Raw genomic sequence first — 24,846 nt, 5'->3', positions numbered from 1 at the left:
GTACCACAAGTATCAGTACGACGGTTTCAGTTATTAACAATCTATACTGACAGTGTGACGGCAGGAGCTGAGTGCAATCTACATCCAAGTTTGAAGATGACACTGAGAACCAAAAGGCAGTTTTTTTTTATTTAATGAAGAGGACTCTCAAACTAAAGAGCAGTGCAAAGAGATTGGAGTGTTCCTGTGTATGAAACATAACGTCAGCACATGATGCAGCAAGTAACTCGGCTGGTTCATTTGGCGCATTCCTGGGATGAAAGGATTGAATTATTGCTTCCATCTAAAATGGTGAGGCATTTCTTCATTGTGGTTGAATTGAAATATAGTGTTATTACTGAAACGTACAAGATACAGAGGAGGCTTGACAAGGTAAATTCTGAGAAAATGGTTCCACTCCTGGGCAGACTCTCGAACACGGGGACATAGATGCAGAATAAGGGATATGGATTTCCAACTTAGATGTAGAGAAATGTATTCCCTCAGACGGCAGTGAATGTCTTGATGTCCCTTACCCACGTTGTGTAGTCTGGGTCACTGCATGCATTTACACACGGGGTGGATTGGTTTTTGACGTATCAAAGAGTTGAGGGATACGAGGGGTTAGCAGGACATTGGAGATGAGCATTAGATTCGATCAGCCATGTTCTTAATGAATAATAGGGCAGGCTTGAGGGGGCGAATAGCCTGCTCCTCTTTCTATTTCTTACAGTTTTATGCATTGCTTTTGGAAAGAAACTTCATTTTCTTGGAAGTCGTGTTGCATAATGTTGCATTCAAGGAGAAAAGTGGATTTGTTTGAGTTAACCCTTGGTGTGGTATAGGGGTTGTATTCACAGTGAATCTGGGTCTGTAACATCACCCACGTCTACAGCAGAAGTTACAAATAGATGGAAAAGCCTGGAAAGATGGATTAGGTTTGCAAGTCATTTGGCAGCATTTGGATAGGTACATGGATGGGTGCTTAATCTAGGATAGAAGTTCGGCACAACACCGTGGGCCGAAGGGCCTGTTCTGTGCTGTATTGTTCTATGTTCTATGTTCTATGTTCTATGTCACTTCCTGACTGAGCCCGGATTTTCCAAGTACATTTTTCGAAACTGCACCGAACCATCGGAGTGGCCTCGATCTGCCCTGTGTAGCAGGTCTGAAGGGCTGAATGGAACAACAGGACAGAGGGCTGAGGGACACGAGCAGGCCGTTCGGCCCTTTGACACTATTCCACCAGTAAATCAGGTCGTGTCTCATCTCCTTGTGGTCCCAGCTGCACTTTTCTCTCCTTGCACCATTATCCCTGATTCACCTGTCTATGGACAATCAGACGAAGCCATCCTCGATATAATATAAAGATTCAGCCATCCAAAACTTCTGGGAAAGAGTGTTCCCACTTGAATGAATTCCCTCTTCTTGACTTTCTCCTCACTCCGGTTCTAACTGAGGTTGGAGGGTGTTCCTGTTTCCTTTACCATTCCCACTCCTCCACTGTCCACAACATATTTGAAATGTAACCAGACTGCTGATATGTCTGATGGTAAAGGTCTCAGACTGGGGCAGGTTCAGTGATCAGAACAAGTCAGGCAGATTTCTTTAGTCAGACACAAGTAACTAATATATCTAATGGAGGCGCATGGTTGATCTATGGCTAGCTCTGCTGCCTCACATCACCAAGGAGCTGAGCTCAATTCCAAACTTGGGCAACCCTGTATGTGGAATTTGAACATTGTCCCGGTGTCAGTGTGGGGTTTCCTCGAAATGCTCCAGTTTCCTCCCACAGTCCACACATATGTAACTTCGAGAGGAGTTACCATGCGAGAGTGCCCATAGTGTGCAGAGATGTGGAGGTTAGGTGGGTTAGTCATGGGAAATACAGGGTTGCATCGGGACAGGCCTGGATTTTTAGATTAGATTACTTACAGTGTGGAAACAAGACCTTTGACCCAACAAGTCCACAGCGACCCACCGAAGGGCAACCCACCCAGACCCATTCCCCTACATTCCCCTACCTATCGCTACGGGCAAATTAACATGGCCAATCACCTAACTTGCACATTTTTGGACTGTGGGAAGAAACCGGAGCACACGGAGGAAACCCACGCAGACACAGGGAGAATGTGCAAACTCCATACAGTCAGTCGCCTGAGGCGGGAATTAAATGCGGGTTTGTTGCGCTTTGAGACAACAGTGCTAACCACTCGTTGGATGCTGTTCAATTGGTTGGTATGGACTCAGTGGGGGAGCTGTCCTGCTTCCACATTGTCGAGGTTCTATAACAATGACAAGTTTGGACGAGACATACACCCAGTAGTTATCTACCTGATCCACTCTCCTCAACGTTTTGAATGTTTCAATAAGATCACTTCTAATTCCAAGATTCACCTGTTAAAGCTTCCACAATGTCAGCCTTTAATCATTGAAATACACAAAGTGTATTATCTCTGAACATCTTCCAATGTAACTCTCTCCTTTCTCAAGTCAGGCGACAAAAATTAATCTCACCCTCCATCTCTCACTGCATTAATGTTGCAGTGGACCCATGCACAGTACATCGTATTAGTGAATATCCACGGTCCTGGCAGCAGCCACACCCTCTTCATTCAGAAGCAGTCAGCCACTCCCATTGTCTTCTTCTCTGTGGAGAAAGAAAAGGTGGCCTCCCAAAAGAAGGCCGTCACCTTAGTCCACGACTCAAAACACTCTCCCCCTCACCACTCTCTTCTGCCAAACAGCCACATCAAAAATATCCCGTGTGCACTGAGAGCAATGGGGCCTCTGCGAACATCAGGGAGCAAACCATCAGGGAGGTGGAACAAAACTTCTGAACCGATGAGTACGGAATGTTTCATTAAGTCTTGACATCCCTCTCCATTCCGGTAATACACAACCTTTTATTCTTCCTGAAACAGAAAACCACAGGTTCATGGTTACCGACGTTATATTCGATCTACCAAGTTGTTGTCCATTGCTTAGACATTTACAGATTCTCTACATCCTCTTGATAATTTCAGTTCCTGCCTAACTTTGTGTAAATTTAAATTTCGTTAGAACACGTTTGTTCCATTTCTGGACACCGTTGATATAGTTTGCAAATAGTTGCTGGCCCAGCACTGGTCTCTGTGTCACTGCAGTCGTTAATTTGTATTAAACTGACTGAGACTCATTGCTCCCTAATTTATCCCTGCTCCTGACTCAATAACCAGTCCTCCCTGTATTCCCATGTAGCCGATTGAAAGGCTGAATGTTCCCTTCCATTTCCTGTGTAGCAGGTATGAGAGATTAAAAGATCTGCTCCAATTGCTGAGTAATATACTAGAATAGCTGAATGGCCTCATTGTTTTCCTGTTTAAAACTCTTGATGAGGTGAATGGCCTGCTTCATTATCGGTGTAGTTGTGAATGGTGCTGAACTTTTTAGAACCATGAGTGAACAGGCCACTTCTGACTTTATGATGGAGGGAAGGCCATTGATGTTACAGCTGCTGATAACCAACAGTGCCTCATTGATGTCCATTTTCCATTTGCTCAATCCTTTAGATGTATATGCTACTTCACAAGTGATAGTGTCACGTAACACAGGCGGCAGTATCTTCAATTTGAGGCTCAGACTTCACCTCTGCCAGGACTGTGTGCTGGCTGCTCACACAGATACTGTCAGGGACAGGTTCACCTGGGATAATGAGTTTGGTGAGAATGTTTCCCTCTTGTTGGTTCCCCCATCACTTCCCAAGTCTGGCTGCTGTGTATTTGAGGCCTCTCCCTGCTCAGTCAGTGGTGGGCCTGTGGAGACACTCTTGGTGATGAACAAAGAAGTCCCACACACAGAGTACGCTTTGTGTTCTTGTCACCCTCAGTGCTACCTCTGAATTGTTTTCAACATTGAGGGGAACTGAGTTATCGCGAAGGCGTGGAGTTGGCGGCAGGAGATTTCCATCCTTAGGTGATTTCTTTGACCATCTGTGACCTCTTACCATGAGGTACACGGGTTCTGGAAGTATTGTTGGGGTATACCAGGGTAAATCCTTCCCAGACTGTATCTCACGGTGTCCCCACCACTGGTGAGTATGTCCTGCTTGTGGGTCTGGATAAACCCAGGGATGGTGACGGGGCTTCATGAAACTTTACTGAAACAGGCCTGATTCTGTGAATATGATGGTGTCAGACTGTTTCCTGACCGGGAGTGTGTTGCTGGAAAACCACAGCAGGTCAGGCAGCATCCGAGGAGCAGGGAATCGACGATTCGGGCGTAACCCCTTCATCAGGAATTAGGCTTCTGGTCCGGGCGTCTGAGAGGTAAATGGGAGGAGGGCGGAATGGAGAGAAGGCAGCTGAGACTATAAGTGGCAGATGGAGGTGGATGTTATGGTGATAGGTCCGACAGGAGGGTAGAGCGGATAGGTGGGAAAGGCGATGAACAGTTCAAGATGATGGTGCCGAGTTGGAGGCTTTAGACTGGGATATGATGGGGGGAGGTGAAATGAGGAAACCAGAGAAATCCACAATAATCCCGTGTGGTTGGAGGGTGCCAGGACGGAATATGAGGCACTGTTCGTCCAGGTGTTGGGTGGTAATGGTTTGGCGATGGAGGAGGCCCAGGATCTGCATATCCTCAGCAGACTGGGAGGGGGAGTTGAAGTGTTCAGCTATGGGGCTATTTGGTGCAGGTATCCCAGAGATGTTCTCTGAATCGATCTGCAAGTTGATGTCCGGCCTCCCGAATGACAGGAGAGCACAACTGGTGGAATGGATACAATCGATGACATTAGTGGAGGAAGAGGTAAATTGCTGACAGATGTGGAAGGACACTTTGGGATGACAGACAGTGGTCAGGGGGAAAGTTTGGGTACAGGCTTTGCACTTCTTGCGGTGGCAGGGAAAGGTGTTGGGATTGGGGTGATGGCTGGTGTGAGGCGCAGTGTGAGTCACGGAAGAAATCGTCCCTCTGGAATGCTGACAGGTGCGCTGAGGGAAATATATCCCTCATGGTGGGGTCTGTTAGTAGGTGGTGGAAATACCGGAGGATGATATAGTGTATATGAAGGTTGGTGGTGTGATAGGTGAGGACAAGGAGGTTCTGTCCTTGTTGTATTGTGAGGGGTGGGGTTAGAGGGCGGAGCTAAGGGAAGTGGAGGAGATGTGCTGGAGGGCCTGATGGACCACGTGGGTGGGGAAATTGCCGCCTTGGATGAAGAACGCCACCTGGGATTTTCTCAGTTGGGATTGGATCTCCTGGTGGCAGGTGCAGTGGAGGCTGAGCAATTGGGAGTAAGGGATGTTGCTTTTACAGGAGTTTGGATCAGCAGGTGTAGTACAGGTAGTTGTAGGAGTCGGTGGGTGTGTCGAAGAATTCTGTCGTTAGTCAGTCGCCAGAGATGGATATGGAGACCTCCAGGAAGGGAAGGGAGGTGTCCGACATTGTCCAGGTGAAATAGAGGTCAGGGTGGAATGTGTTGGTGAAGTTGATTAACTGTTCAACCTCTGCATGGGAGCACGAGGAGTCGATACAGTCACCAATATAATGGAAGAAAAGCTGGGGGGGGGGGGGGGGGGTGGATGGTGCTGATGTAGCTGGGGAAAATTCCCCAGAACATTCTGTCCCCAACATTCCATAACTGACATTCCCCGGAACACTGACATTATTTATGAATGACCAAATGTCAGTGAATTGAACAAACGATAAAAGTCCTTGGGAAGACATCCCGTTCTAGGGAGAAGGAGACACTATTCCGATGTTCCCTCAGGCATTTCAAGGGGTGAATACGTTTAACCTGCGTTTACATTTTTCACGACACAGGATCGACCACAATTTAGACTAAATGACAGAAATTTGCAAACTCTGTTTATCTTCAGGAAACTGGGTGAGAATCCTTCAAGACAACAACGTTTTCACACTCCGTATTAGGAACTGGAAAGAAGTGGTCCGTGTCTACTCTCGAGTAATCGTGTATGTGGGAATGTTTTAGAAACCATCTGTCCTTATGCGTCTGTCTTTGTGTGTTTGGGGAGGGAGGGTTTCTTGTGGTTTATGTCACATTTTTGTTATTTCAGCTCCAATTATTTTAATAAATCCCTGAAGACAGGGACACATTTGAAAATCTCACTGGGTCCCCGATCAAACGGGTCCCTTTCCCTCCAGGCTGATTGATAATGTGTTTGTTTTCCTTCCTCACAGTTAACATAGTGACCATCTACGTTCTGCTTTATAAAGATTGTGGATTGTCTCCATGTGTCAGACGTTACCTGGGGGCCATGGCAGTGGCGGATCTACAAGTTATTATCCTCGACCTGATACTGAGACACATTCCCATTGTTTATGAGGAGCAATTTTATTTCCTTAGGCACTCCATCCCCGTGTGTAATATCCACGCCGTCCTGCTTTATGCAGTCACTGACTGCTCTGTCTGGTTCACTGTCACTTTCACCTTTGATCGGTTTGTGGCCATTTGTTGCCAGAAGCTGAAAAGTAAATATTGCAGTGAGAAAACGGCGGCTGTAGTTCTGGGAGTAGTGACTGTGCTGAGCTGTTTGATGAACATTTTCTGGTATTTTATGCTCTTACCTCAATATCGGCTAGGGAACATCCCCTGGTTTTGTAACGTAACGAGCACTGTTTATTTCTCCAGTGTCTGGGCCTCAATCGAGTTCCTCCACAACATTCTAACCCCGTGTGTTCCATTTCTCCTGATTCTGCTGATCAATGCTCTCACCGTCAGACACATTTTAGTGACCAGCAGAACCCGCAGGAGACTCCGCGCTCACACCAATGGGGACGCTCAGTCTGACACTGAAATGAGAAACCGAAAAAAATCCATCATTTTGCTATTTGCGATCACGGCCAATTTCATGCTGTTATGGGCAGCGTTAATGGTGTATTCTATATGGTACCGAATGTATTGGATTGGGTATCAGTCTGCGGAACTCCCTCCCTTAGTGCAGGAATTGGGCCTCATGCTGCAGCTCCTCAGTTGCTGCACAAACACCGCGATTTATGCCGTGACCCAGACTAAGTTCAGTCAGCAGCTGAAGAATTTGCTGAAATATCCCTTCACCCAAATCCCTCCATCCATCAAATTCCCTCATTCACTCATCCATCCAGTATTTTCTCATTCGAGTTCAGAGTTTCAGCGATGAAGCAGACAGTCGCTACGGTAACAGATTGAGGATAGCGTTGGTTTGTCCATCGTTATCGCACGGTGGGGAGGGGGTGGGGGAGTCGGTTACAGGGTCACATTTCAATGTTTCCAACAACTCAGGGGCCAGTGAGAAAATACTTCATCCCACTGACTGTATCCATCACATCAATTTGGAAACAATAAAAATGTTCATTAAAAAGTGCTGAGCAGCAGAGTGACCAATGTCATTGTGTGTCTTTGTGTTGGCGAAGCTGAATTGGAGAGAGACAGACTGATCCCCAAGTCCTGGTCCTCAGGGAGGTGGAGGGGACTGGGCCCTGAGCTCAGGAGTTGGTTTTAACTCCTTCTGTCTTTGCTTTTAGATTTGGGTCCCCCCACTCCAACCTGGCCTCCCCATTTCCCTTCCCGCTTTCTTTCTCCTCATTTCTCTCCCTCTCTCTCTCTTGCAAACTCTCTTTCACTCTCTCTCATACCCCGCCTTTCTATCTCTCACTCAACCACCGGTTTGTACACCGTACTCCACTCTTTTCTCTCCCCCTCCCATTCACTCTTACCCTTCTGCTGTTATTGTCTCCCTCCAGCAACTCCGTTTCAACCCTATTTTCCCCCTTATCCAACGTCCCACATCTCTCTAACCTCTCACCCCCTGCACATGCAGCCTCACCACCAAAACGTTACTCTATGGCGTGCGGGAGAGGGAAGGATCAGGGAGACAGGGTGTGTCGGATAGAGAGGGAGGAAGGGAGAAGAGGGAGAGAGATTCAGTCAACGAGAAATGGAGGAAGGTGGGGAGAGAGAGTGATAGTCAAAGAGCGAGGCCGGGAAGGGGCGAGGTATCGAGAGAGAGAGAAAATGGAGAGTGTGTGAAAGAGTGAGGGATGCGAGAGACAGAGAGTGGGCGAGACAGGGAGAGAGTGAGAGATTGGGCGAGGGAGGGGGCGAGAGAGAGAGAGAGAGGGAGACAGAGTGGGGCAGAAAAAGAGGAAGAGAGACGGTGGTGACAGAGAGTGGGGTGAGGGCGAGAGGGTGAGGGGGGTGAGAGAGGGGTTGAAAGGGGCGCAAGAAAGAGAAAGGGGTTGACAAGAGAGATAGAGGAGGCAAGGGGGGGGCGAAAGAGAGTGACTAAATGTGGGAGGCGAGAAAGAGAAGAAGCGAGAGATGGATAGAGAGAGAGAGAGAGAGAGGCCAGAGAGAGAGAGAGAGAGAGAGAGAGAGAGAGCGGCTAGCTGGAGTGGGGGGGCGAGGGGGGAAAAGAGAGAGAGAGATAGAGACCGAGACGGAGACAGAGCGAGAGAGGTACGGAGAGAAAGAAACGGGTCAGGAGAATGAGGGTGGGGGACGAGAGAGAGAGAGTGATGTGGGCCGAACGAGAAAGTGTATGACGAGGAGAGAGAAGGCGGGGCGACAGACAGAGTACGTGAGTGAGACAAAGGTGGAGTGCGAAAGAGAAAGAAGGCGTCGAGAGAGAGTGAGGGCGCAAGAGGGTTTTAGAGAGGAAGGGGAGAAAGAGGGAGATTGAGAGAGAGAGTGCGAGAGGGGGCTGGAGTCGAAAAGAGGCGCAAGAGAGAGAGGGATGAGAAAGGGATACAAGAGGAGAGAACACGGGAGAGAGAGTGAGAGAGAGGGAGAGAGGGAGAGAAATGCTGCTAGAGAGAGGGGACGGGAGAGAGAGTCACAGAGAGGAAGCAATTGATGGAGAGAGGTTGTGAGCGAGAGAGAGGGAGAGGGAGGAGAGAGAAAGACAGTGTTGACGAGAGACAGATGTTGGGCTAGAGAGTGATAGAGACGCAGAGACGGTGTGAGCGAGAGGGTGAGAGAGAGGGATTGGGCAAGAGAGCGAGCGAGGGGTGAAAGAGAGGTTGTGAGTGAGAGAAAAGAAAGGGAGGCAAGAAAGAGAGAAGGTGCAAAGATGTTTCTCGAGAGATAGAGGTTGAGGGCGACAGCGAGATAGAGCGAGAGAGTGGGAGAGAGGATTAGAGAGAAAGAGAGAGAGAAATTGCAAGAGAGCGAGAGAGTGAGAGCGAAACAGAGCGACAGAGGGTGAGAGAGAGAGGGTGAGAGAAAGAGAGAGGGCGACATACGGCTAGAGTGGAGGTGATGGGTATAGAGAGCGAGAGAGAGAAAGAGTGAGCAGAGGTAGAGCGAGAAAGGGAGTTTGAGAGGGAGAGACAGAAACAGGAAAAGGAAGGGCAAGAGAGAGAGAGAGTGAGAAAATGGGCAAGAGAGATAGCAAGAGAGAGATTGCGAGAGGATGCAGAGAGAGAGGGACAGACAGAGGGCGAGAGAGATGGCGAGAGATAAGGGCGAGAGAGAGAGTACAAAGGAGAGAGTGAGCAGGGGAAGAGAGAGAGATAGGGGCAAAGAGGAGAGAGGGCGAGGGTGAATGTGAGAGAGAGATGGGGCGAGAAAGTGAGGGTGGGGTTGAGAAAGGGGCAAGAAAGAGAGAGAGGATGAGAGAGAGAGCAAATGTGAGAGAGACCGAGTGGGAGCGAGCATGATAGTGAGAGACAGGGGACAGCGAGAGGGAGGGGGTGAGCGTGAAAGCGAGAGAGGGTTTGCCAGTGAGAGAGAGGGGGCGAGTGAGAGTGAGGGGAAGAGCGAGAGAGAGCGAGAAAGCGAGTGAGGGGGCATGCAAGGAAGAGAGGGGCGTGAGCGAGAGACAAAGATGGCGACCGAGAGAGAGATGAGCGAGCGAGCGAGAGAGAGTGAGAGGCAAATGAGACTGAGAGATATGGAGTGAATGAGAGAAAGAGAGGAAGTGCGAGAGGGAGCGAGCATGAGGGGGAGAGAGATACGGTGGTGGGAAACGAGAGAGATTAAGAAAGAGAGGGGTGTGAGGGAGAGAGAAAGGCTTGAGCGATTTGAATGTTGAGGAAGAATTACAGAGGGTTTGAGCAACACAGGGCAGTTGAGGGAGAGCGCAGGATGCGGAGGAATGTTAGGGAGAGGACAAGTGAGAGATAGAGATGGAGTGAGATCGAGAGACAGGGGTTGAAGGAGATTATAGAGGTGGTGAGTGAGACAGAGAGGCGTTAAGCGAGAGTTATAGAAGGGCGAGAGAGAAAGGGATGATCGAGAGAGAGGGATGTTGAGGGAGAGTTATAGAGGAGGTCAGCGAGAGAGGGGTAAACGAGAGACAGGGATGGTGAGGGATCGTGAAAGACGGTGCGAACGACAGAGCGGGGCGTGCGAGAGACACGGGGGTGAGCAAGAGAAGGGGCGAGGGGAAGTTATAGCGGGGACAAGCAAGAGAGAGAAAGAGTTGATGAGTGAGTTAGCAGGGATGGGCGAGACAGAAAGAATGGCGACCGAGAGAGAGAATGAGTGTGTGAAAGAGAGAGGAGTCAGAGAGGGAGACTGAAAGTGAGTGAAAACCAGATTGTGCGAGACAGCAAGGGAGAGAAAGTTTGTGAGAGAGAATGGGGCGAGACAAAGGCGGCAATGTAGAGAGAGGGGGCAACAGAGGGAGAGAGAGATGGAAAGAAAGTGTGAAAGAGAGAGAGGTTGCGGGGGGCAAGAGAGCAAGAGTTTGGGCGTGAGTAAAAGATGGAGCAGTCAACAGCGAAAGAGCGAGTGCGAGAGACAGAGAAAGAACAAGAGAGAGAGAGACCGTGAGGGGACGAGCGAGACATGGGATAAGACAGAGAGGGGTCAAAAGACAGAGGGGGTGCAGAGAGAGACAAGGTGTAATCAAGGCATAGGGTGAGCATGAGAGAGAGAGGTCGAGAGCAAAACAGAGAGAGAGAGAGTGTGAGAGAGATGGAGGGCGAGACCGAGGAGGCAGAGAGACAGGGTTGTGTGTGTGAGAGAGAGAGAGAGAGGAAGAGAGAAAGGCAGTTCGAGAGAGAGAGAGAATGGGTGAGAGATGGCGAGAGAGAGAGAGACAAAGAGAAAGCGAGAGAGAGAGAAAGCGAGAGAGAGAAGGAGAGGGAAAGGGGGAGAGAGCGAGGGGCAGAGAGAGACAGGCCGTTCGAGAGAGAGAGAGAGAGAGAGAGACTGGGGAGAGATGGCGAGAGAGAGAGAGACAAAGAGAGAGAGAAAGACAGAGAGAAAGCGAGAGAGAGATGGTGAGGGAAGGGGGTAGAGAGTGAGGGGCAGAGACAGAAACAGAGAGAAAGTGAGAGAGAGACGGTGAGAGAGGGGGACGAGAGAGTGGGGCAGAGTGAGAGGGCTGAGAGTGAGAGAGTGTCCGAGAGTGAGAGAGGATGAAATGGGGTGAGAGAGAAAGACAGAGACTGCGAGAGAGAGTGAGCTCGAGAGTGAGAGAGGGTGTGTGCAAGAGTGTCAGAGAGAAAAGGGGTCAGATAGAGAGAGGGAGAAAGAGAGAGGGAGAGACGGAGAGGCGAGCGAAGAAAAGAGTTTGCAAGCGAGAGAGGGAGAGGAGAGAGAGAGAGAGGGCGAGGGAGTGGGAGAAAGACAGAAACAGAGGGTGCACGAGACAGAGACAGCGGGAGGGGGCCACGCAGGAATTGGGGGTGACACAGTCAGGGCGAAAGAGAGAGAGGGCGAGCGGGGGCGAGAGAAGGAGAGAAGGCGGGAGTGAGATAGAAAGGGTGTGAGAGAGAGCGCAAGTAGGGACGAGAGACGAAGAGAGGGAGCGGGAGAGTGAGAGAGGCTTTTGGAAGAGTGCAAAGGGATGAGGCACCGAGCGCGAGACAAAGAGAGCAAAGTTGACAAAAAGAGTGTGCGAGAGGTAGAGGGTGTGAGACAGAGAGGGTGAAAGAGATGATGAGATGGGGCTAGAGAGGAAGCGAGAAGGCAACAGAGTGAGAGAAGATGAGGGAGAGATATAGAGAGAAAGAGAGGGCGAGAGCGAGAGAGATAGAGATGTCAAGAGTGAGAGTAAGGAAGAGAAGAAGACAGAATGGGAAAGGGGGCAGAAAGAGAGAAGGGGCGAGAAAGAGACAGGGTAACAGAGTAGTATGAGGGAGAGAGCAAGAGAGAGAAAGAGGGGAAAAAGAAGGAGAGAGAGAGAAAGATGGAGAGAGAGAGATAAGGCCGTGAGGGAGATAGACGGGGGGAGTGGGGTGTGAGAGAGAGATACGGGGGTGCAGAAAGACACAGAGAGAGAGAGAGAGAGAGAGAGAGGGAGGGACTGGATGAGGGAAGATTTGTGAGAGGGTGGGAGTGCCAGAGAGAGAGAAAGAGAGAGCAAGAGTGAGAGAAAGAGAGTGGGAGCGGAAGACAGAGATGACCGGGCGAACGAGAGAGACAGAGCGGGCGAGCAAGAGAGAGACAGAGGGACCGAGTAAGAGAGTCAGAAAGAGAGGGTTTGAACGAGAGAGAAAGATGGGGCCAGCGCGAGAGAGTGAGAGAGAGGTGCGAGTGAGATAGAGAGGGGTGAACATGAGCGAGAGAGGATGGGCGAACGAGAGAGAGAGAGGCGGGCAAGAGAAAGAGGGTGAGCTAGAGATGGAGTGGCGAACTATCGAGGGAGAGAGAGAGCGGGGGTGCGAGAGAGGGAGACGAGCGAGAGATAGAGAGACAGAGGGGCACATGAGAGAGAGAAAGAGCGAAGGGCGATTGAGAGAGAGGAAATGAGAGAGGGAGGAGTGAGAGGGAGAGTGAGAGGGCAAGAGAGCGCGGGCGAGATAGAGAGAGGGCGAGAGAGAGAAAGACAGAGAGAGAGTGAAAGCGAGAGAGAGAGAGATGGAGAGTGGGTGAAAGAGCGGGAGCTCGTGGACAAGGGAGAGAGATAGGAAGCAAGAGAGACAGAGGGGGTAAGACAGAGACGAGATGAGAGTGAGGGGCGCAAGAGAGAGGGAGAGTTGGAGAAAACGTTTCTGAGAGAGAGATGGTTGAGAGAGACAGAGAGAGGGGTGGGAGTGAGAGCGAGGGGGCAAGAGACAGTGAGCGAGACAGGGAGAGTGTAGTCTAGAGAGAGATTAAGAGAGATGAAACGAGAGAGAGTGTGGGCGAGAGAGAGGTGGTGAGACAGAGAGTCTGTATGAGAGCGTAAGGGAAAGTAAGTGCATGAGAGTGAGGGAGGGCGGAGATGATGAAGATCAAGAGAGACAGAGCAAGAGAGATGGAGAGAGGGAGAGGGAGAGACAGGGGAGAGAAAGTGTGGAAGAGAGCGTGGATGAGAGAGGAGGTCACAAAGAGCGAGGATATGGGCAACATGAAGAGAGAGAGACAGGACAAGAGCGAGAATGTTAGTGAGAGAGAGGCAGAGAGAGAGAGGGAATGAGAGAGAGCGAGAGCAAGACAGAACGGGAGGGAGAGAGAGAGAGAGGAGGACTTTGTGTGTGCGTGTGTGTGTGAGAGAGAGAAAATGGGCAAGAGATGCCAAGACACAGAGAGACAGAGAGAGAGAGAGAGAGAGAGAGAGAGAGAGACGGCGACAGCGAGAGAGGAAGCGAGAGAGAGGCAGAGACAGAGAAATCAAGAGAGAGAAACAGAAGGCAAATGGCAAGAAACAGAGGGGGATGAAAGAGAGGGGTCGACAGAGAGCACGTGAGAGAGGGCAAGAGCGAGAGAGAATGGTCAACAGCAAGAGAGCAAGAGGAGGAGAGGGAGAAAGCGGGCGAGAGAGAAAGAGAGGGAGAGAGAAAGACAGCGAGAGGCGAGAGGGAAATGGGGAGAGGGAGAGAGAGAGTGAAAGAAGGAGAGGAGAGTTTAGAGAGGGAGCGAGAGAAAGAGGTGACAAAAGAGAGAAGGGGAAGTCAGAGAGGGCGACACAGAGCGAGACGGAGCAAGACTGAGAGTGATGGACTGAGAGGGAGGCAGCGAGATAGATAGAGAGAGAGAGAGAGTGAAGAAAAGAGATAGGGAGAGAGAGGGATCAAGAGAGAGAGTGTGTGCGAGAGAGAGGGGTGTGAGAGAGAGGGGTTAATAGAGCGGGGGTGAGAGAGATGGGATTGGAGTGAGAAAGAGGGTTTCTGAGAGAGAGAGAGAGAGAGAGAGAGAGAGAGAGAGAGACGGGGTAAGTAAGAGGGAGTGAGAGAGAGAGAGGGGCGAGAGTGCGAGAGTGGGTTTCTGAGAGAGCCGAGAGAAAGATGAGGAGAGAGTTATAAAGAGTGGATGAGAGAGTGAGAGATGGCGAAGGAGAGCGAGGCAGCAAGCATGAGGGAACGGGAGCAAGAGGAGTTGAGAAAGAGTCTGTAAGAAAGAAGAGGGCAAGAAAGACGGAGTGGGAGACGGGGGGAGATCGACAGAGGGGATGCAAAATAGAGAGTGGGGGAAAGTGAGAGACGGGATGTGTGCGAGAAAAAGAGAGAGAGAGAGCAAGAGCGAGAGAGTGAAACCGAGAAAGGGGGCAGAGAGGGAGGGAGAGACAAAGAGAGAGGGGGAGAGTGAGAGAGGGTGAGAGAGGAGGTAAGAGGCAGTCGGTGTGTGTGAGAGAAAGGGTCAAGACAGATGGGGAGAGTGAGAGTGAGAGCGAGAAAGGGGGAGAGAGAGAGGTGGAGAGGGGACAGGGTACTCGAGAGGAGGTCAGAGAGAGCGAAGATGTCGGCAAGAGGAAGACATAGAGACAGGGCAAGAGCGAGAGTGTGAGCGAGAGAGGGAGCAGAGAGAGAGAGAGAAAGTGGGATTAGAGACAGCAAGTGCGAGAGAGAGTGAGACGGAACGGGGGGCAGAGAGAATGAGCGGAGGACTGTGTGTGGGAGAGAGAGTGAGAATGGGCAAGAGATGGCGACAAAGAGCGAGAGAAACGGCGAGAGAGAGAGGAAGCAAGAGAGAGAGGGAGAGAGAGAAAGAAAGCAAGAGAGACAGAAGGCGAGGAGACAAGAGAGAGGGGGATGAAAGAGAAGGGTTAATAGAGAGCGCGTGAGAGAGGCAAGAGCGAGAGGCAGAACGGGAGAGGGTGAAAGGGGGCGAGAGAGACAGAGAGGAGGAGTCCGAGGGAGAGAGAGTGAGATAGCGAAAGGCGAGAAGGAGATGGGGAGAGGGAGACAGAGTGAAAGAAGGAGAGGTAGGGTTAGAGAGCAAGCGAGAGAGAGAGAATGAGGTGACGAAAGTGAGAGGGGAGGAAGTCAGAAAAGGCGAGAGAAAGCAAGATGGAGCAAGAGCGAGAGTAATGGACTGAGAGAGGCGGCAAGATTGGGGGGAGAGAGAGAGTGAAGGAAGAGAGGGAGCAAGAGAGAGAGAGAGAGTGTGAGAGGGACGGGGACAAGAGAGGGGTGAGAGAGCGAGAGGCAGAGAGAGTGATAGAGTGACAGCAAGGGTGGCGAGTCAAAGAGAGAGGGTGCGACAAGGGGGTAAGGGAGCGAGAGAAAGGGAGAGACAGAGGGAGACAGAGAGAGAGCAAGAGAGAGCGAAGTGGCGAGAGAGAGGGGGATAAGAGAGGGTGAAACCGGGAGAAAGAGGAGAAGGCCGAGAGGAGGATGCTGAGAGAGAGATACAGAGGGAGAACGAGGGAGAGATGCAGTCGAGAGCAAGAGAGACATGGTGTAACAGAGAGAGATGGTTGAGAGTGAGATTGGGTGAGGGGGCGAGAGTGAGAGAGCGAGAGAGAGAAGGTGAGAGGACGAAAGAGCGGGCAAGCAAGAGAGTTAGTGCGTGAGACCCACAGAGGGGAGCGAGGGAGACAGAGAATATGGCGAGAAAGAGAAAAAAAGTTAGTGAGCGAGAGAGTGTGGGCGAGAGAGGGCAGCCAGAGCGCAAGACAGCGACAACCAGGTGTTAAGAGGAAGAGGGTTAAGACAGAGGGAGAGAAAAGGAGAGAGACAGGGAGACAGCGAGAGAGCAAGAGAGACGGTGACAGAGAGAGTGGGCGAGAGTGAGAGGGGATAAGAGAGAAACGGATGAGAGAGAGCAGGAGAGAGACAGAGAGAGACAGCGAGAAAGGGAGAAGCAGGGCAAGAAAGAAAGAGAAATAGGCGAAGAGGCAGAGACAGAGAGCGAGAGGGCACAAGAGTGCAAAGGAGAGAAAATGTGTGATAATAAGTAGGGGCAAGAGAGGGTGAGAGTCCAAGACAGTGGGGGCGAGAGAGAGAAAAGGGAGTGAAAAAGAGAGAGAAACGATGCGAGAGACTGTCAGCAGAGCAAGAGTGGGAGTGAGCGAGAGAGAGAGAGTGGGTGCGAGATTGGGTGTGAGAGAGAGGGGGCGACCGAGATAAACGGGGCGTGAGGCAGAGTTATAGGGGAGAGGGAGAGAGAGAAATAGGGTGTGTGAGAGCGAGGAGGGGAGAACGTGAGGGAGAGGGAGTCAGAGTGAGAGAAAGGAGGCAAGTGGGAGACGGTGAAGGGGGAAGCCATGGTTATAGAGAGGGTTAGAAAGTGATGGGGTGAGCTAGATTGAGAGAGAGAGATGAGGCACGTGAGAGAGAAGAGAAAGAGATGGGGTGAGCGAGAGAGAGAGCGCGAGCGAGAGAGAGAAATAGATGGGGTGAGCGTGAGAGAGGAAGGTTGAGCGAGAGAGAACGAGTTGGCGAGCAAGAGGCGGGAGTTGAGTGAGAGAGAGGGATTGGGGTGAGCGAAATAGAGAGAGTGGGCGAGAGAGAGATGGTGGGTGCGGTAGAGAGAGGAACGAGAGAGAACGAGGGGTGTGAGAGAGAGGGGGCGACCGAGATAAACGGGGCGTGAGGCAGAGTTATAGGGGAGAGGGAGAGAGAGAAATAGGGTGTGTGAGAGCGAGGAGGGGAGAACGTGAGGGAGAGGGAGTGAGAGTGAGAGAAAGGAGGCAAGTGAGAGAGAGACGAGATAAGAGGGCGAGGATGACAGAGGGAATGTGTGGGCGGAGCGAGACAAAGATAGAGAGTGACAGAGAGGGGGAGTGCGACAGGGCAAGAGGAAGTTCGAAAGAGAGAGCAAGCAAGAGAAAGATTGTTTGTGAGTGAGAGAGAAGAAATATGGTGAGCCAGAGAGAGATCCGTGGCGTGTGAGAGAGGGTTAGCGAGAGAGGGAGGCAGAGAAAGAGAGGGAGCGAGACAGTCGGTGCGAGAGAGCGAGGGAGAGGAAGTGTGTGAGAGCGAGTGGGGTCGAGAAAAAGAGAAAGTGGCGATTGAGACAGGGAGAAAGATGGGGCGAGCAAGAGAGAGTGATGCGAGTGAGGTCGAGCCAGAGATGGGGCGAGCAAGAGAGAGAGAGAGATAGGGTGAGTGAGAATGGGGAGTCAAGCGAGAGAGAGGGGATGGGGTGAGTGAGAGAGAGAGTGCGCGAGAGAGAGTGGGCGTGCGAGAGAGAGGGGGCGACAGAGAAAGGGGGCGACAGAGAGAACCAATGCAAGAGAGAGACAGAGAGTGTGGCAAGTGAGAGAGAGAGAGTGGTCGTAAGGGAGAGTAACAGAGGGACGAGCAAACGAGAGAGAGTGGTCGAGAGAGAGAAGGTCGACAGACAGAGATGGAGTCTGCCAGAGAGCGCGGGGGAAGCGAGAGATTGAGAGAAAGAGTGAGTGCAAGTGTGGAGGTCAAGCGAGACTGAGATAAAGCGTGGACGAGAGAGAGCAAGGGAAAGCGTGTGTGTGAGAGAGCGAGAGGAGGCGAGTGAGAATATGAAGGAGGGAGCAAGCAAGAGTTGGCGAGAGAGAGAGGCAGCGAGTGAAAGAGAGAGAACGTCGCAAGTGAGAGAGAGTGGCTGAGAGACAGTGGGCTAGAGAGAGAATGGGCGCGAGAGAGCAAGGGAGAAAAAGTGGGTAAGAGCAAGAGTTGGCAAGACAGAGAGAGGGTCGAGAGAGAGAGAAGAGCACGACAGAGATAGACAGAGAGAGTGAGGGGGTGAGTGAAAGACAGAATGAGATGGAGCAAGCGAGAGAGAGAGGTGGCGAGCGAGAGAGGGAGAGAGGGGCAAGGTAGGGAATGTAGCGAGTGAGAGAGAGAATGGTGGCAAGCAAGAGAGAGTAGGCGAGAGAAAGGAGATGAGAGAGAGTAAGAGCGAGAGAGACAGTGGGTGTGAGAGAGCAAGGGAGGGAAAATGTGTGACAGAGAGTGGGGGCAAGAGAGAGAGAGAGATGTGAGAGATGGAGAGAAAAGTGGCGAGAGAGGTAAGGGTGCGAAAGAAAAACAGAGAGAGAAACAGGCGGGGGGGCGAGGCAGAGAGCGAGAGAAAGAAGGGCAGAGTGAGAGACAGAGAAGGGGTGAGCATGAGCATTGGGGGAGTCGAGCAAGAGAGAAAGTGACAGATCTGCGGAGATGAAGAGAGAAAGCTTTGGTAAGCGAGAGAGTGGATTCGAGTTAGTGAGAGGGAATGGTGAGAGGGAGAGAGAGGGTGATAGAGAGATTGGTTCCAAGGGAGAGAGGGTGACCGAGAGAGAGAGACGGTAAGGGAGATTTTAGGGGGACAAGAAAGAGAGAAAGGAGGCGAGCGAGAGAGATGGGGCATGCAAGAGGTAGAGAAAGAGGGAGAGGGGTGAATAAGAGAGAGATGCCGCGAGAGATAGGGGTGCGATATACAGAAAAGGTGAGAGAAAGGGTGAAAGGAAGCGAGAGTAGGAGGGAGAAAGAGTCTGAGAGAGGGAGAGGGAGAGAGAAAGAGAGAGCAAGAGGGAGAGAATGGGGGTGAGAGAGAGCTGGAGAGGGGGCAAACAAGAGAGAGGGGTGGAGTGAGAAAGAGAGAGAGAGGCGAGAAGTCAAGAGAAGGGGAAAGAGAAGGGCGCGAAAAAGAGTGAGAGTGAGGGGATAAGAGAGATGGTGCAAGAGAGTGAGGGGGCATGGGAAAGAGAATGGGCACGAAAGTAGGGAGAATAGAAAGAGAGGGGGACTAGAGAGATTGAGCAAGAGAGAGGGTGCACGACAGAGAGGGTGTGAAAGAGAGAGGGTGTGCAAGAGTGAGAGAAAGCGAGGGGTGAGCAAGAGAGAGAGGGCATGAGAGAAAGAGGGTGTGAGAGGGAGAGAGACAAGAATGAGAGAAACAGGGTGGAAGAGTGGAAAAGTGGAGGTGGGAGCAAATGAGCGAGAGAGAGGGCCTGCACGAGAGAAAGAAAGAGAGAGAGGGTGAGCAAGGAAAGTGTGGGCGCAAGAGAGAGAATTTGCAACAGAGAGAGAAAGGGGTATGATCGAGAGGATGAGAGAGGGAAAGAGGAGGTGAGACCAAGAGAGCGAGGAAGTCCAAGAGGGAGAGAGCATGAGAGCAAGAGGGAGAGAGTCAAAGTGAGAGTGAGTGAGAGGGAGGGGAGAGAGAGAGTTTGCGAGCAAGAGAGAGAGAGGGGCCGTGCAAGAGGGAGAGAAAGAGAGAGGGTTGTGCAAGAGAGAGAGAGGGCATGCAAGAGAGAGGGTGCGAGAGACAGAGTTTGAGAAAGCCGGACATGAAAGTGAGATAGAGGGAAAGAAGAGGCGAGAGTGAGAAAGACAGAGTGAGTCCGCGAGAGAGAGGATGAAAAAGAGCTAGAGAGAAGGAGTGAGCGAAAGAGAGGGGTGGAGCGAGAGAGAGAGAGAGAGAGAGAGAGAGAGAGAGAGAGAGAGAGAGATGAGCGAGAGGGTGAAAGAAGGTGTAAGAAAGAGAGACAGAGAGAGGGAATGAGCACCAGAGAGATAATGTGGGAGCGAGAGAGAGAGAGTGAGCAAGACAGAGTGGGCGAAAGAGAGCATATGTGTGTGTGTGTGTGTGCATGTGTGTGTATGTGAGTGAGAGAGAGAGAGAGAGAGAGGGCGAGAGAGAGGGGGTGTGAGAGAGAGACAGCAAGAGAGATGGGCCACGAGAGAGCTAGATAGAGGGGGCAAGTGAGCAAGATAGGCGGAGTGAGAGAGGGGGTATGCGAGTGAGGGAGAGACAAGTGAGTGGGAGAAAAAGGGGAAAAACAAGAAGGAAAGAGTTAGAGAGCGAGAGAGAGAAGGAATGTGGAGAGCCAGAGAGAGAAAGGTGGCAGGCGAGAGAGTGGGCGAAAGAGAGGGGTGAGAAAGAGAGAGAGAGAGAGAGAGAGAGACTGGTGGTGAGAGAGAGCTAGAGACAGGGGGCAAGCGAGAGAGATAGGTGAAGTGTGAGAGAGAAAGGGGGAATGCGAGTGAGAGAGAGACGAGTGAGAGGAAGAAAGAGGGGGCACGCAAGAGAGACAGTTAGGGTGCAAGAGAGAGATGGAGCGAGAGAAAGTTGGTAAGGGAGAGAGATAGTGGGAGAGTGAGAGGGGGTGAGAGAGAGTGCGATAGATAGGGGGCGTGAGTGGACAAGGGAGGGAAAGTTTGAGAGGGAGAGTGGGGGTGAGAGAGTGAGAGAGAGGGGCGAGACGGAAGATAAAAAGATAAGGGCGCGAAAGATGCAGAGAAAGAGTTGGGGACGTGAGAGAGGGGGCGTGCGGGAGGGATAGAAAGAGAGAAGAGTGAGCAAGAGAGAGAGTGAGAGGGTGCAAGAAAGAGAGGGTGAGAGAGAAGGATGGAGTGAGAGAGCAGTGGAGCGAGGGAGAGCGAGGAGACGGCAAAAGATAGAGACAAGTGATGTGAAGTAAGAGGGGAGGCTAAAGAGAGAGAGTTGGGGGCGAGAGAGAGAGGGAGAAAGTGAGAAAGAGGATATGGTGAGAGAGAAAAGTGGCAAGAAAGAGTGTGAGCAAGAGGGAGGGTTGAGAGAGAGAGAGAGTGGGAGAGAGTGGTCACGAGAAAGCAAGAGAGAGAAAGTGTGTGAGAGCGAGTGAGTGCGAGACAATGAGAGAAAGAGAGAGATGAGAGTGACGACAGTCCAAGAGAGCGGGGGGAGAGAGAGAGAAGGGTGCGTAAGACATAGAGCGCGAGAGAGACAGAGATTGTTTTGAGAGAGAGTGAGTGGGACGAGAGAGACTGTGAGGGAGAGAGCGAGAAAATGTTGGCGTGAGACAGAGAGAGTGGAGACAGGAGAGAGGGACGAGAGAGAAAGTGTGCAAGAGTGGGTATGAGAGAGACCGGGCAAAAGTGAGGGGGGCAAGTGGGAAAGGGAGAAAGGGTGAGCTAGAGTTATCGAGGATGTATGTGAGAGAGCGCTTGCGAGGGAGAGAGAGAGAGAAGGCAAGCGAGAGAAAGGTAGAGAGATGTGGCGAGCAAGACAGAGAGAAAGAATTGTCGAGTGAAAGAGAGGAGTCGAGCGAGAGAGAGGGAAAGGAGTGAAAAAGAAAGAGAGTTGGAGAGAATGAGCGGGTGCAATAAAGAGAGAGGGCAAGAGAGAGTGAGAAGAGGCATGAGACCGAGAACGGAACGAGAGAAAGTTGGACACGTGAGAGAAAGAGTGAGATGGACTGAGCAAGAGAGAGATTTGCAGAGCGAGAGAGGTGGTCGAGCGACAGGGAGAGACTGCGGTGACCGAGACAGCGAGTGTGGATGAGAGAAAGAGTGGCTGCAAGAGAGAGCAGAGCGAGAGAGACGGAGTTAGCAAGCGAGAGGGAGTCGAGCGAGAGAGAGAGAGAGACAGTGGGCAAGAGAAAGAGTGGGATGTGAGAGACAGAGTTGGCGAGGGACAGAGGAGTGTCGAGCGAGAGAGACGAAGGGGGCGAGAGGGAGAGAGAGAGAGCATGACAAAGACTGGGCGTGAGAGGGAGAGAGAGAAAGAGGGGATTCTAGTGAAAAAGAGGGAATGGAGAGACCGAGAGAGAGTAGGCAAGAGTAAGTATGAGCACGCAAGAGATAGCGAGGAGCGAGCAAGAGAGCAGGGCGAGTTAGAGAGAAAGGGGCAAGTGAGAGAGAGAGCGCGGCCGAAAGAGAGATTGCGCGAGAGAATGAGAAAGAGGGCGAGGGGGGTTTGAGAGTGAGAGCGAGCAAGCTTGAGAGAGACAGAGAAGCCGAAAGAGAGATTGAGAGAGTGGGCACGAGCGATAAAAGGGGAAGGGGGCGAGTGAGAGAGAGGGAATGGGGTGAGCATTGGAGAGGGCGCATCGAAAAGGGGGGGTGGCAATTGAGAGAGGACGATGAGAGAGAGGGGGCAAGCGAGAGAGTAAGGAATATAGAGAGAAAGAGGGAGAGAGGGGAGGGAGAGAAAGATTGCAGACGAGAGAGGTCGGGGGAGTGAGCGAGACAGAGAGAAGTGTTCAACAGAGAGTGAGAAACGGAGGGAGGGCGAGAGAGAGCGTGAGAGGTGCTAGAAGGGAAGAGAGGGACGAGAGAGTGACAGAGAAGGGAGAGACAGAAAGACAATGAAAGAGGGTGCGAGAGCGAGAGAAAGAGAATGAGGGGGTGAGGGGAAGAGAGATTGACAGAGATATAGAGAGGGCGAGAGAGAGAGATAAAGAAAGGAGGGACGAAAGGCAGACAGAGTGCATGAAAGCGAGAGGGTGTGAGAGAGGGGGCGAGAAAGAACGAGGGTAAGAGAGATAGATAAACAGAGGAGGGATGAGAGAGACAGAGCGAGAGAGTGAGAGGGTGAGAGGGGGCGAGGGATGAAGAGAGGGTTCGAAAGAGACAGCTAGACAGGGGAGTGAGAGAGGGGGTGAGAGAGACGGGGGCGCGAGTGTGGAAAAGTTAGGAGGGACGAGAGAGAGAGAGAGAGAGAGAATGAAGGGTGAGAGAGAGCGACAGAAAGAAGAGAGACAGAGACAGGGTGCAAGAGAGTGGGGGCGAGAGAGATAGAGGGCAAGAGTGGGCTGAAGAGGAAGAAAGGGGTCAGGATACTCAGAGAGAGAGGGTGTGCAAGAGACAGAGAGAAGGACTGAGAGGTAGAGAGTGAGGGGATAAGACAGTAGGCAACAGAACAAGAGAGGGGAGTGAGAGAGAGAGCAAGGGAGAGCAGAGATTGGGGCCAAACAAGAGGGAGAGAAAGGGTGCGACCGAGAGAGGGAGAGCAATCGAGTGAGCGAGGGAGAGGGAGGAGGACAAACGAGAGAGGGAGATCGAACGAGCAAGACAGAGAGAGAAGGCAAGGGGGATGTGGTGAGAGACAGAGAGAGAGCAGGGGTGAACAAAAAGAGAGAGAGCTGGCAACGACAGAGAGAGATGAGTTGTGTGAAAGAGGGGGCGCAAGAAAGAGAGGGAGAGAGCCGGGGTGGGCGAGAGAGAGAGACAAGGTCAGAAAGAAGGAGAGGAAGAGAAAGGGTGTGTGCATGAGAGAGAGGGAGGGTGTGAGAGAGAGAGAGAAGGCAAGCGAGAGAGAGTGAAAGACAGAGAGTAAGTGGTGAGCGAGGGGCGAGAGAGCGAGAGAAAGGTAAGTGAGAGTAAGAGGAGAGCGTGGTGTGAGTGAGAGATAGAGAGAGCGAGCGAGAGAGGAGGATAGAGAATGGGAGTGAGTGAAAGGGGGTGAGAGAGAGTGGGTGAGGCAAGGGAGAGAGAGCGTGTGGGACAGTGAGAGAGAGAGAGAACGAGAGAGAGGGCGAGTGCGAGAAAGAGCAGAAGAGTCTGTGACAGAGTGTACAGAGACTGAGAGCGAGAGAGAAAGAGGCGAAAAGTGATAGAGAGATGTTGTGAGACACAGAGGGAAGGCAAGAGAGAGACATAGCGGGACGTGAGAGAGAAAGTGGCACGGGGATAAAAATAGCGAGAGGGGATGGCGATAGAGAGAGAAGATGTAGGCGAGCGCACGATAGAGGGGGTGAGCGACAGAGACAGATGAGGCAAGTGAGACGACAGGGTCAAGCGAGAGAGAGAAAGAGAGAAAGGGAGAGAGAGAGATGGAGAGAAACATTGAGAGAGACAGAGACAGAGAGATTAGGCAAGTGTAAGAGAGAGGGGTTCGAGTGAGAAAGAGAAGGGGAGTTGAGAAAGGGAGAGCGCGAGGAGGCGAGGAAGTGAGAGAGGGAGAGAGGGAGAAAGGGTGCACAAGAGAGTGACAACAGGCTTGAGACAGTGTTCAAGAGTGGGGGTGCAAGAAAGGGTGGAGGCAAGAGACATACAAAGAAAGAGGAAGAGTAAGAGTGAGAGCGAGAAAGATAGTGAGAGGAAGACAGAGAGAGAGAGGTAGAGATAAGGTGGGAGGGGGAGAGAGAGGGCGGGAAAAAGGTAGCGAGAGAGAGACAGGGTGACAGAGAGAGTGAGGGCGAGATTGAGAAGAAAGGCGAGAGTGAAAAAGAGAGTACAAGAGACAAATAGATGTGACGAGGGAGAAGGCAAGAGCGAGATAGCATTGATAGATAGTGCGACAAAGAGGGCAAGAGTGAGAAACAGAGGGGGGCGAGAGCGAGATAGAGCAGGAGAGTGTGCGAGAGAGCGAGAGCGAGAGTGAACGCGAGACTGAGACAGAGAGAGAGAGGGGGAGCGAATAAGATATGGAGAGGATTTGAGAGACAGAGAGAGAAAGAGAGAGGAGGCAAGAGGGGGGGAGAGAGAAAGCGGGACATGAGAGAGAAAGAGAGCACGGAGAGAGATCGATAGAAGGGCGTGGGGAGAGAGAGAGGAGGGCAGCGAGAGGGAGGGGGTGCACAAGAGAGAGAGATGAGACAAGCGAGAGAGAGAGAAAGGGAGAGAGGGGATGAGCAAGAGAGAATGGGCGGGAGGTAGAGATGAAGAGAAATGGCGTGAGAGAGAGAGGCAGAGAGAGAGTCGGCAAGTGTGGGAGAAAGAGGGGTGAACGTGAGAGAGGGGGCGTCGAGCGCGGAAGAGAGACTGTGGGCGAATTAGTGAGATGGGGCTGTCGAGAGAGTGGGAGGTTAAAGAAATCACCTTTCTCGCCAGGTTATGAACGCACACTGTCACTGTGGCTCGAGTCGTCGGCTGCTGTTTGAACCACCTATTCAGTGGAACATGATGGGAGTTCCTGTTTTTCTCTGAGAATGGTGAGGATGGGCTGTCTTGGTTACTGTTGCCGCCACTGCCGCTATAGAAATGTCAAGAATCAACACAGATGCATAGTTTCAGAACTCAGGAACAGGTTCTCAGTATGTGTGATTTGCATGTGTCTCCTTCTGTATCTCTCAAGCACAGTTTTCTTCAATCTCCTGCATTCAAAGCTCCACATTGAAT

The sequence above is a fragment of the Chiloscyllium punctatum genome, chromosome 27 (assembly GCF_047496795.1).
Source record: "Chiloscyllium punctatum isolate Juve2018m chromosome 27, sChiPun1.3, whole genome shotgun sequence".
NCBI classification, from domain to species: Eukaryota; Metazoa; Chordata; class Chondrichthyes; order Orectolobiformes; family Hemiscylliidae; genus Chiloscyllium; species Chiloscyllium punctatum.
This window is presented reverse-complemented; position numbering follows the sequence as displayed.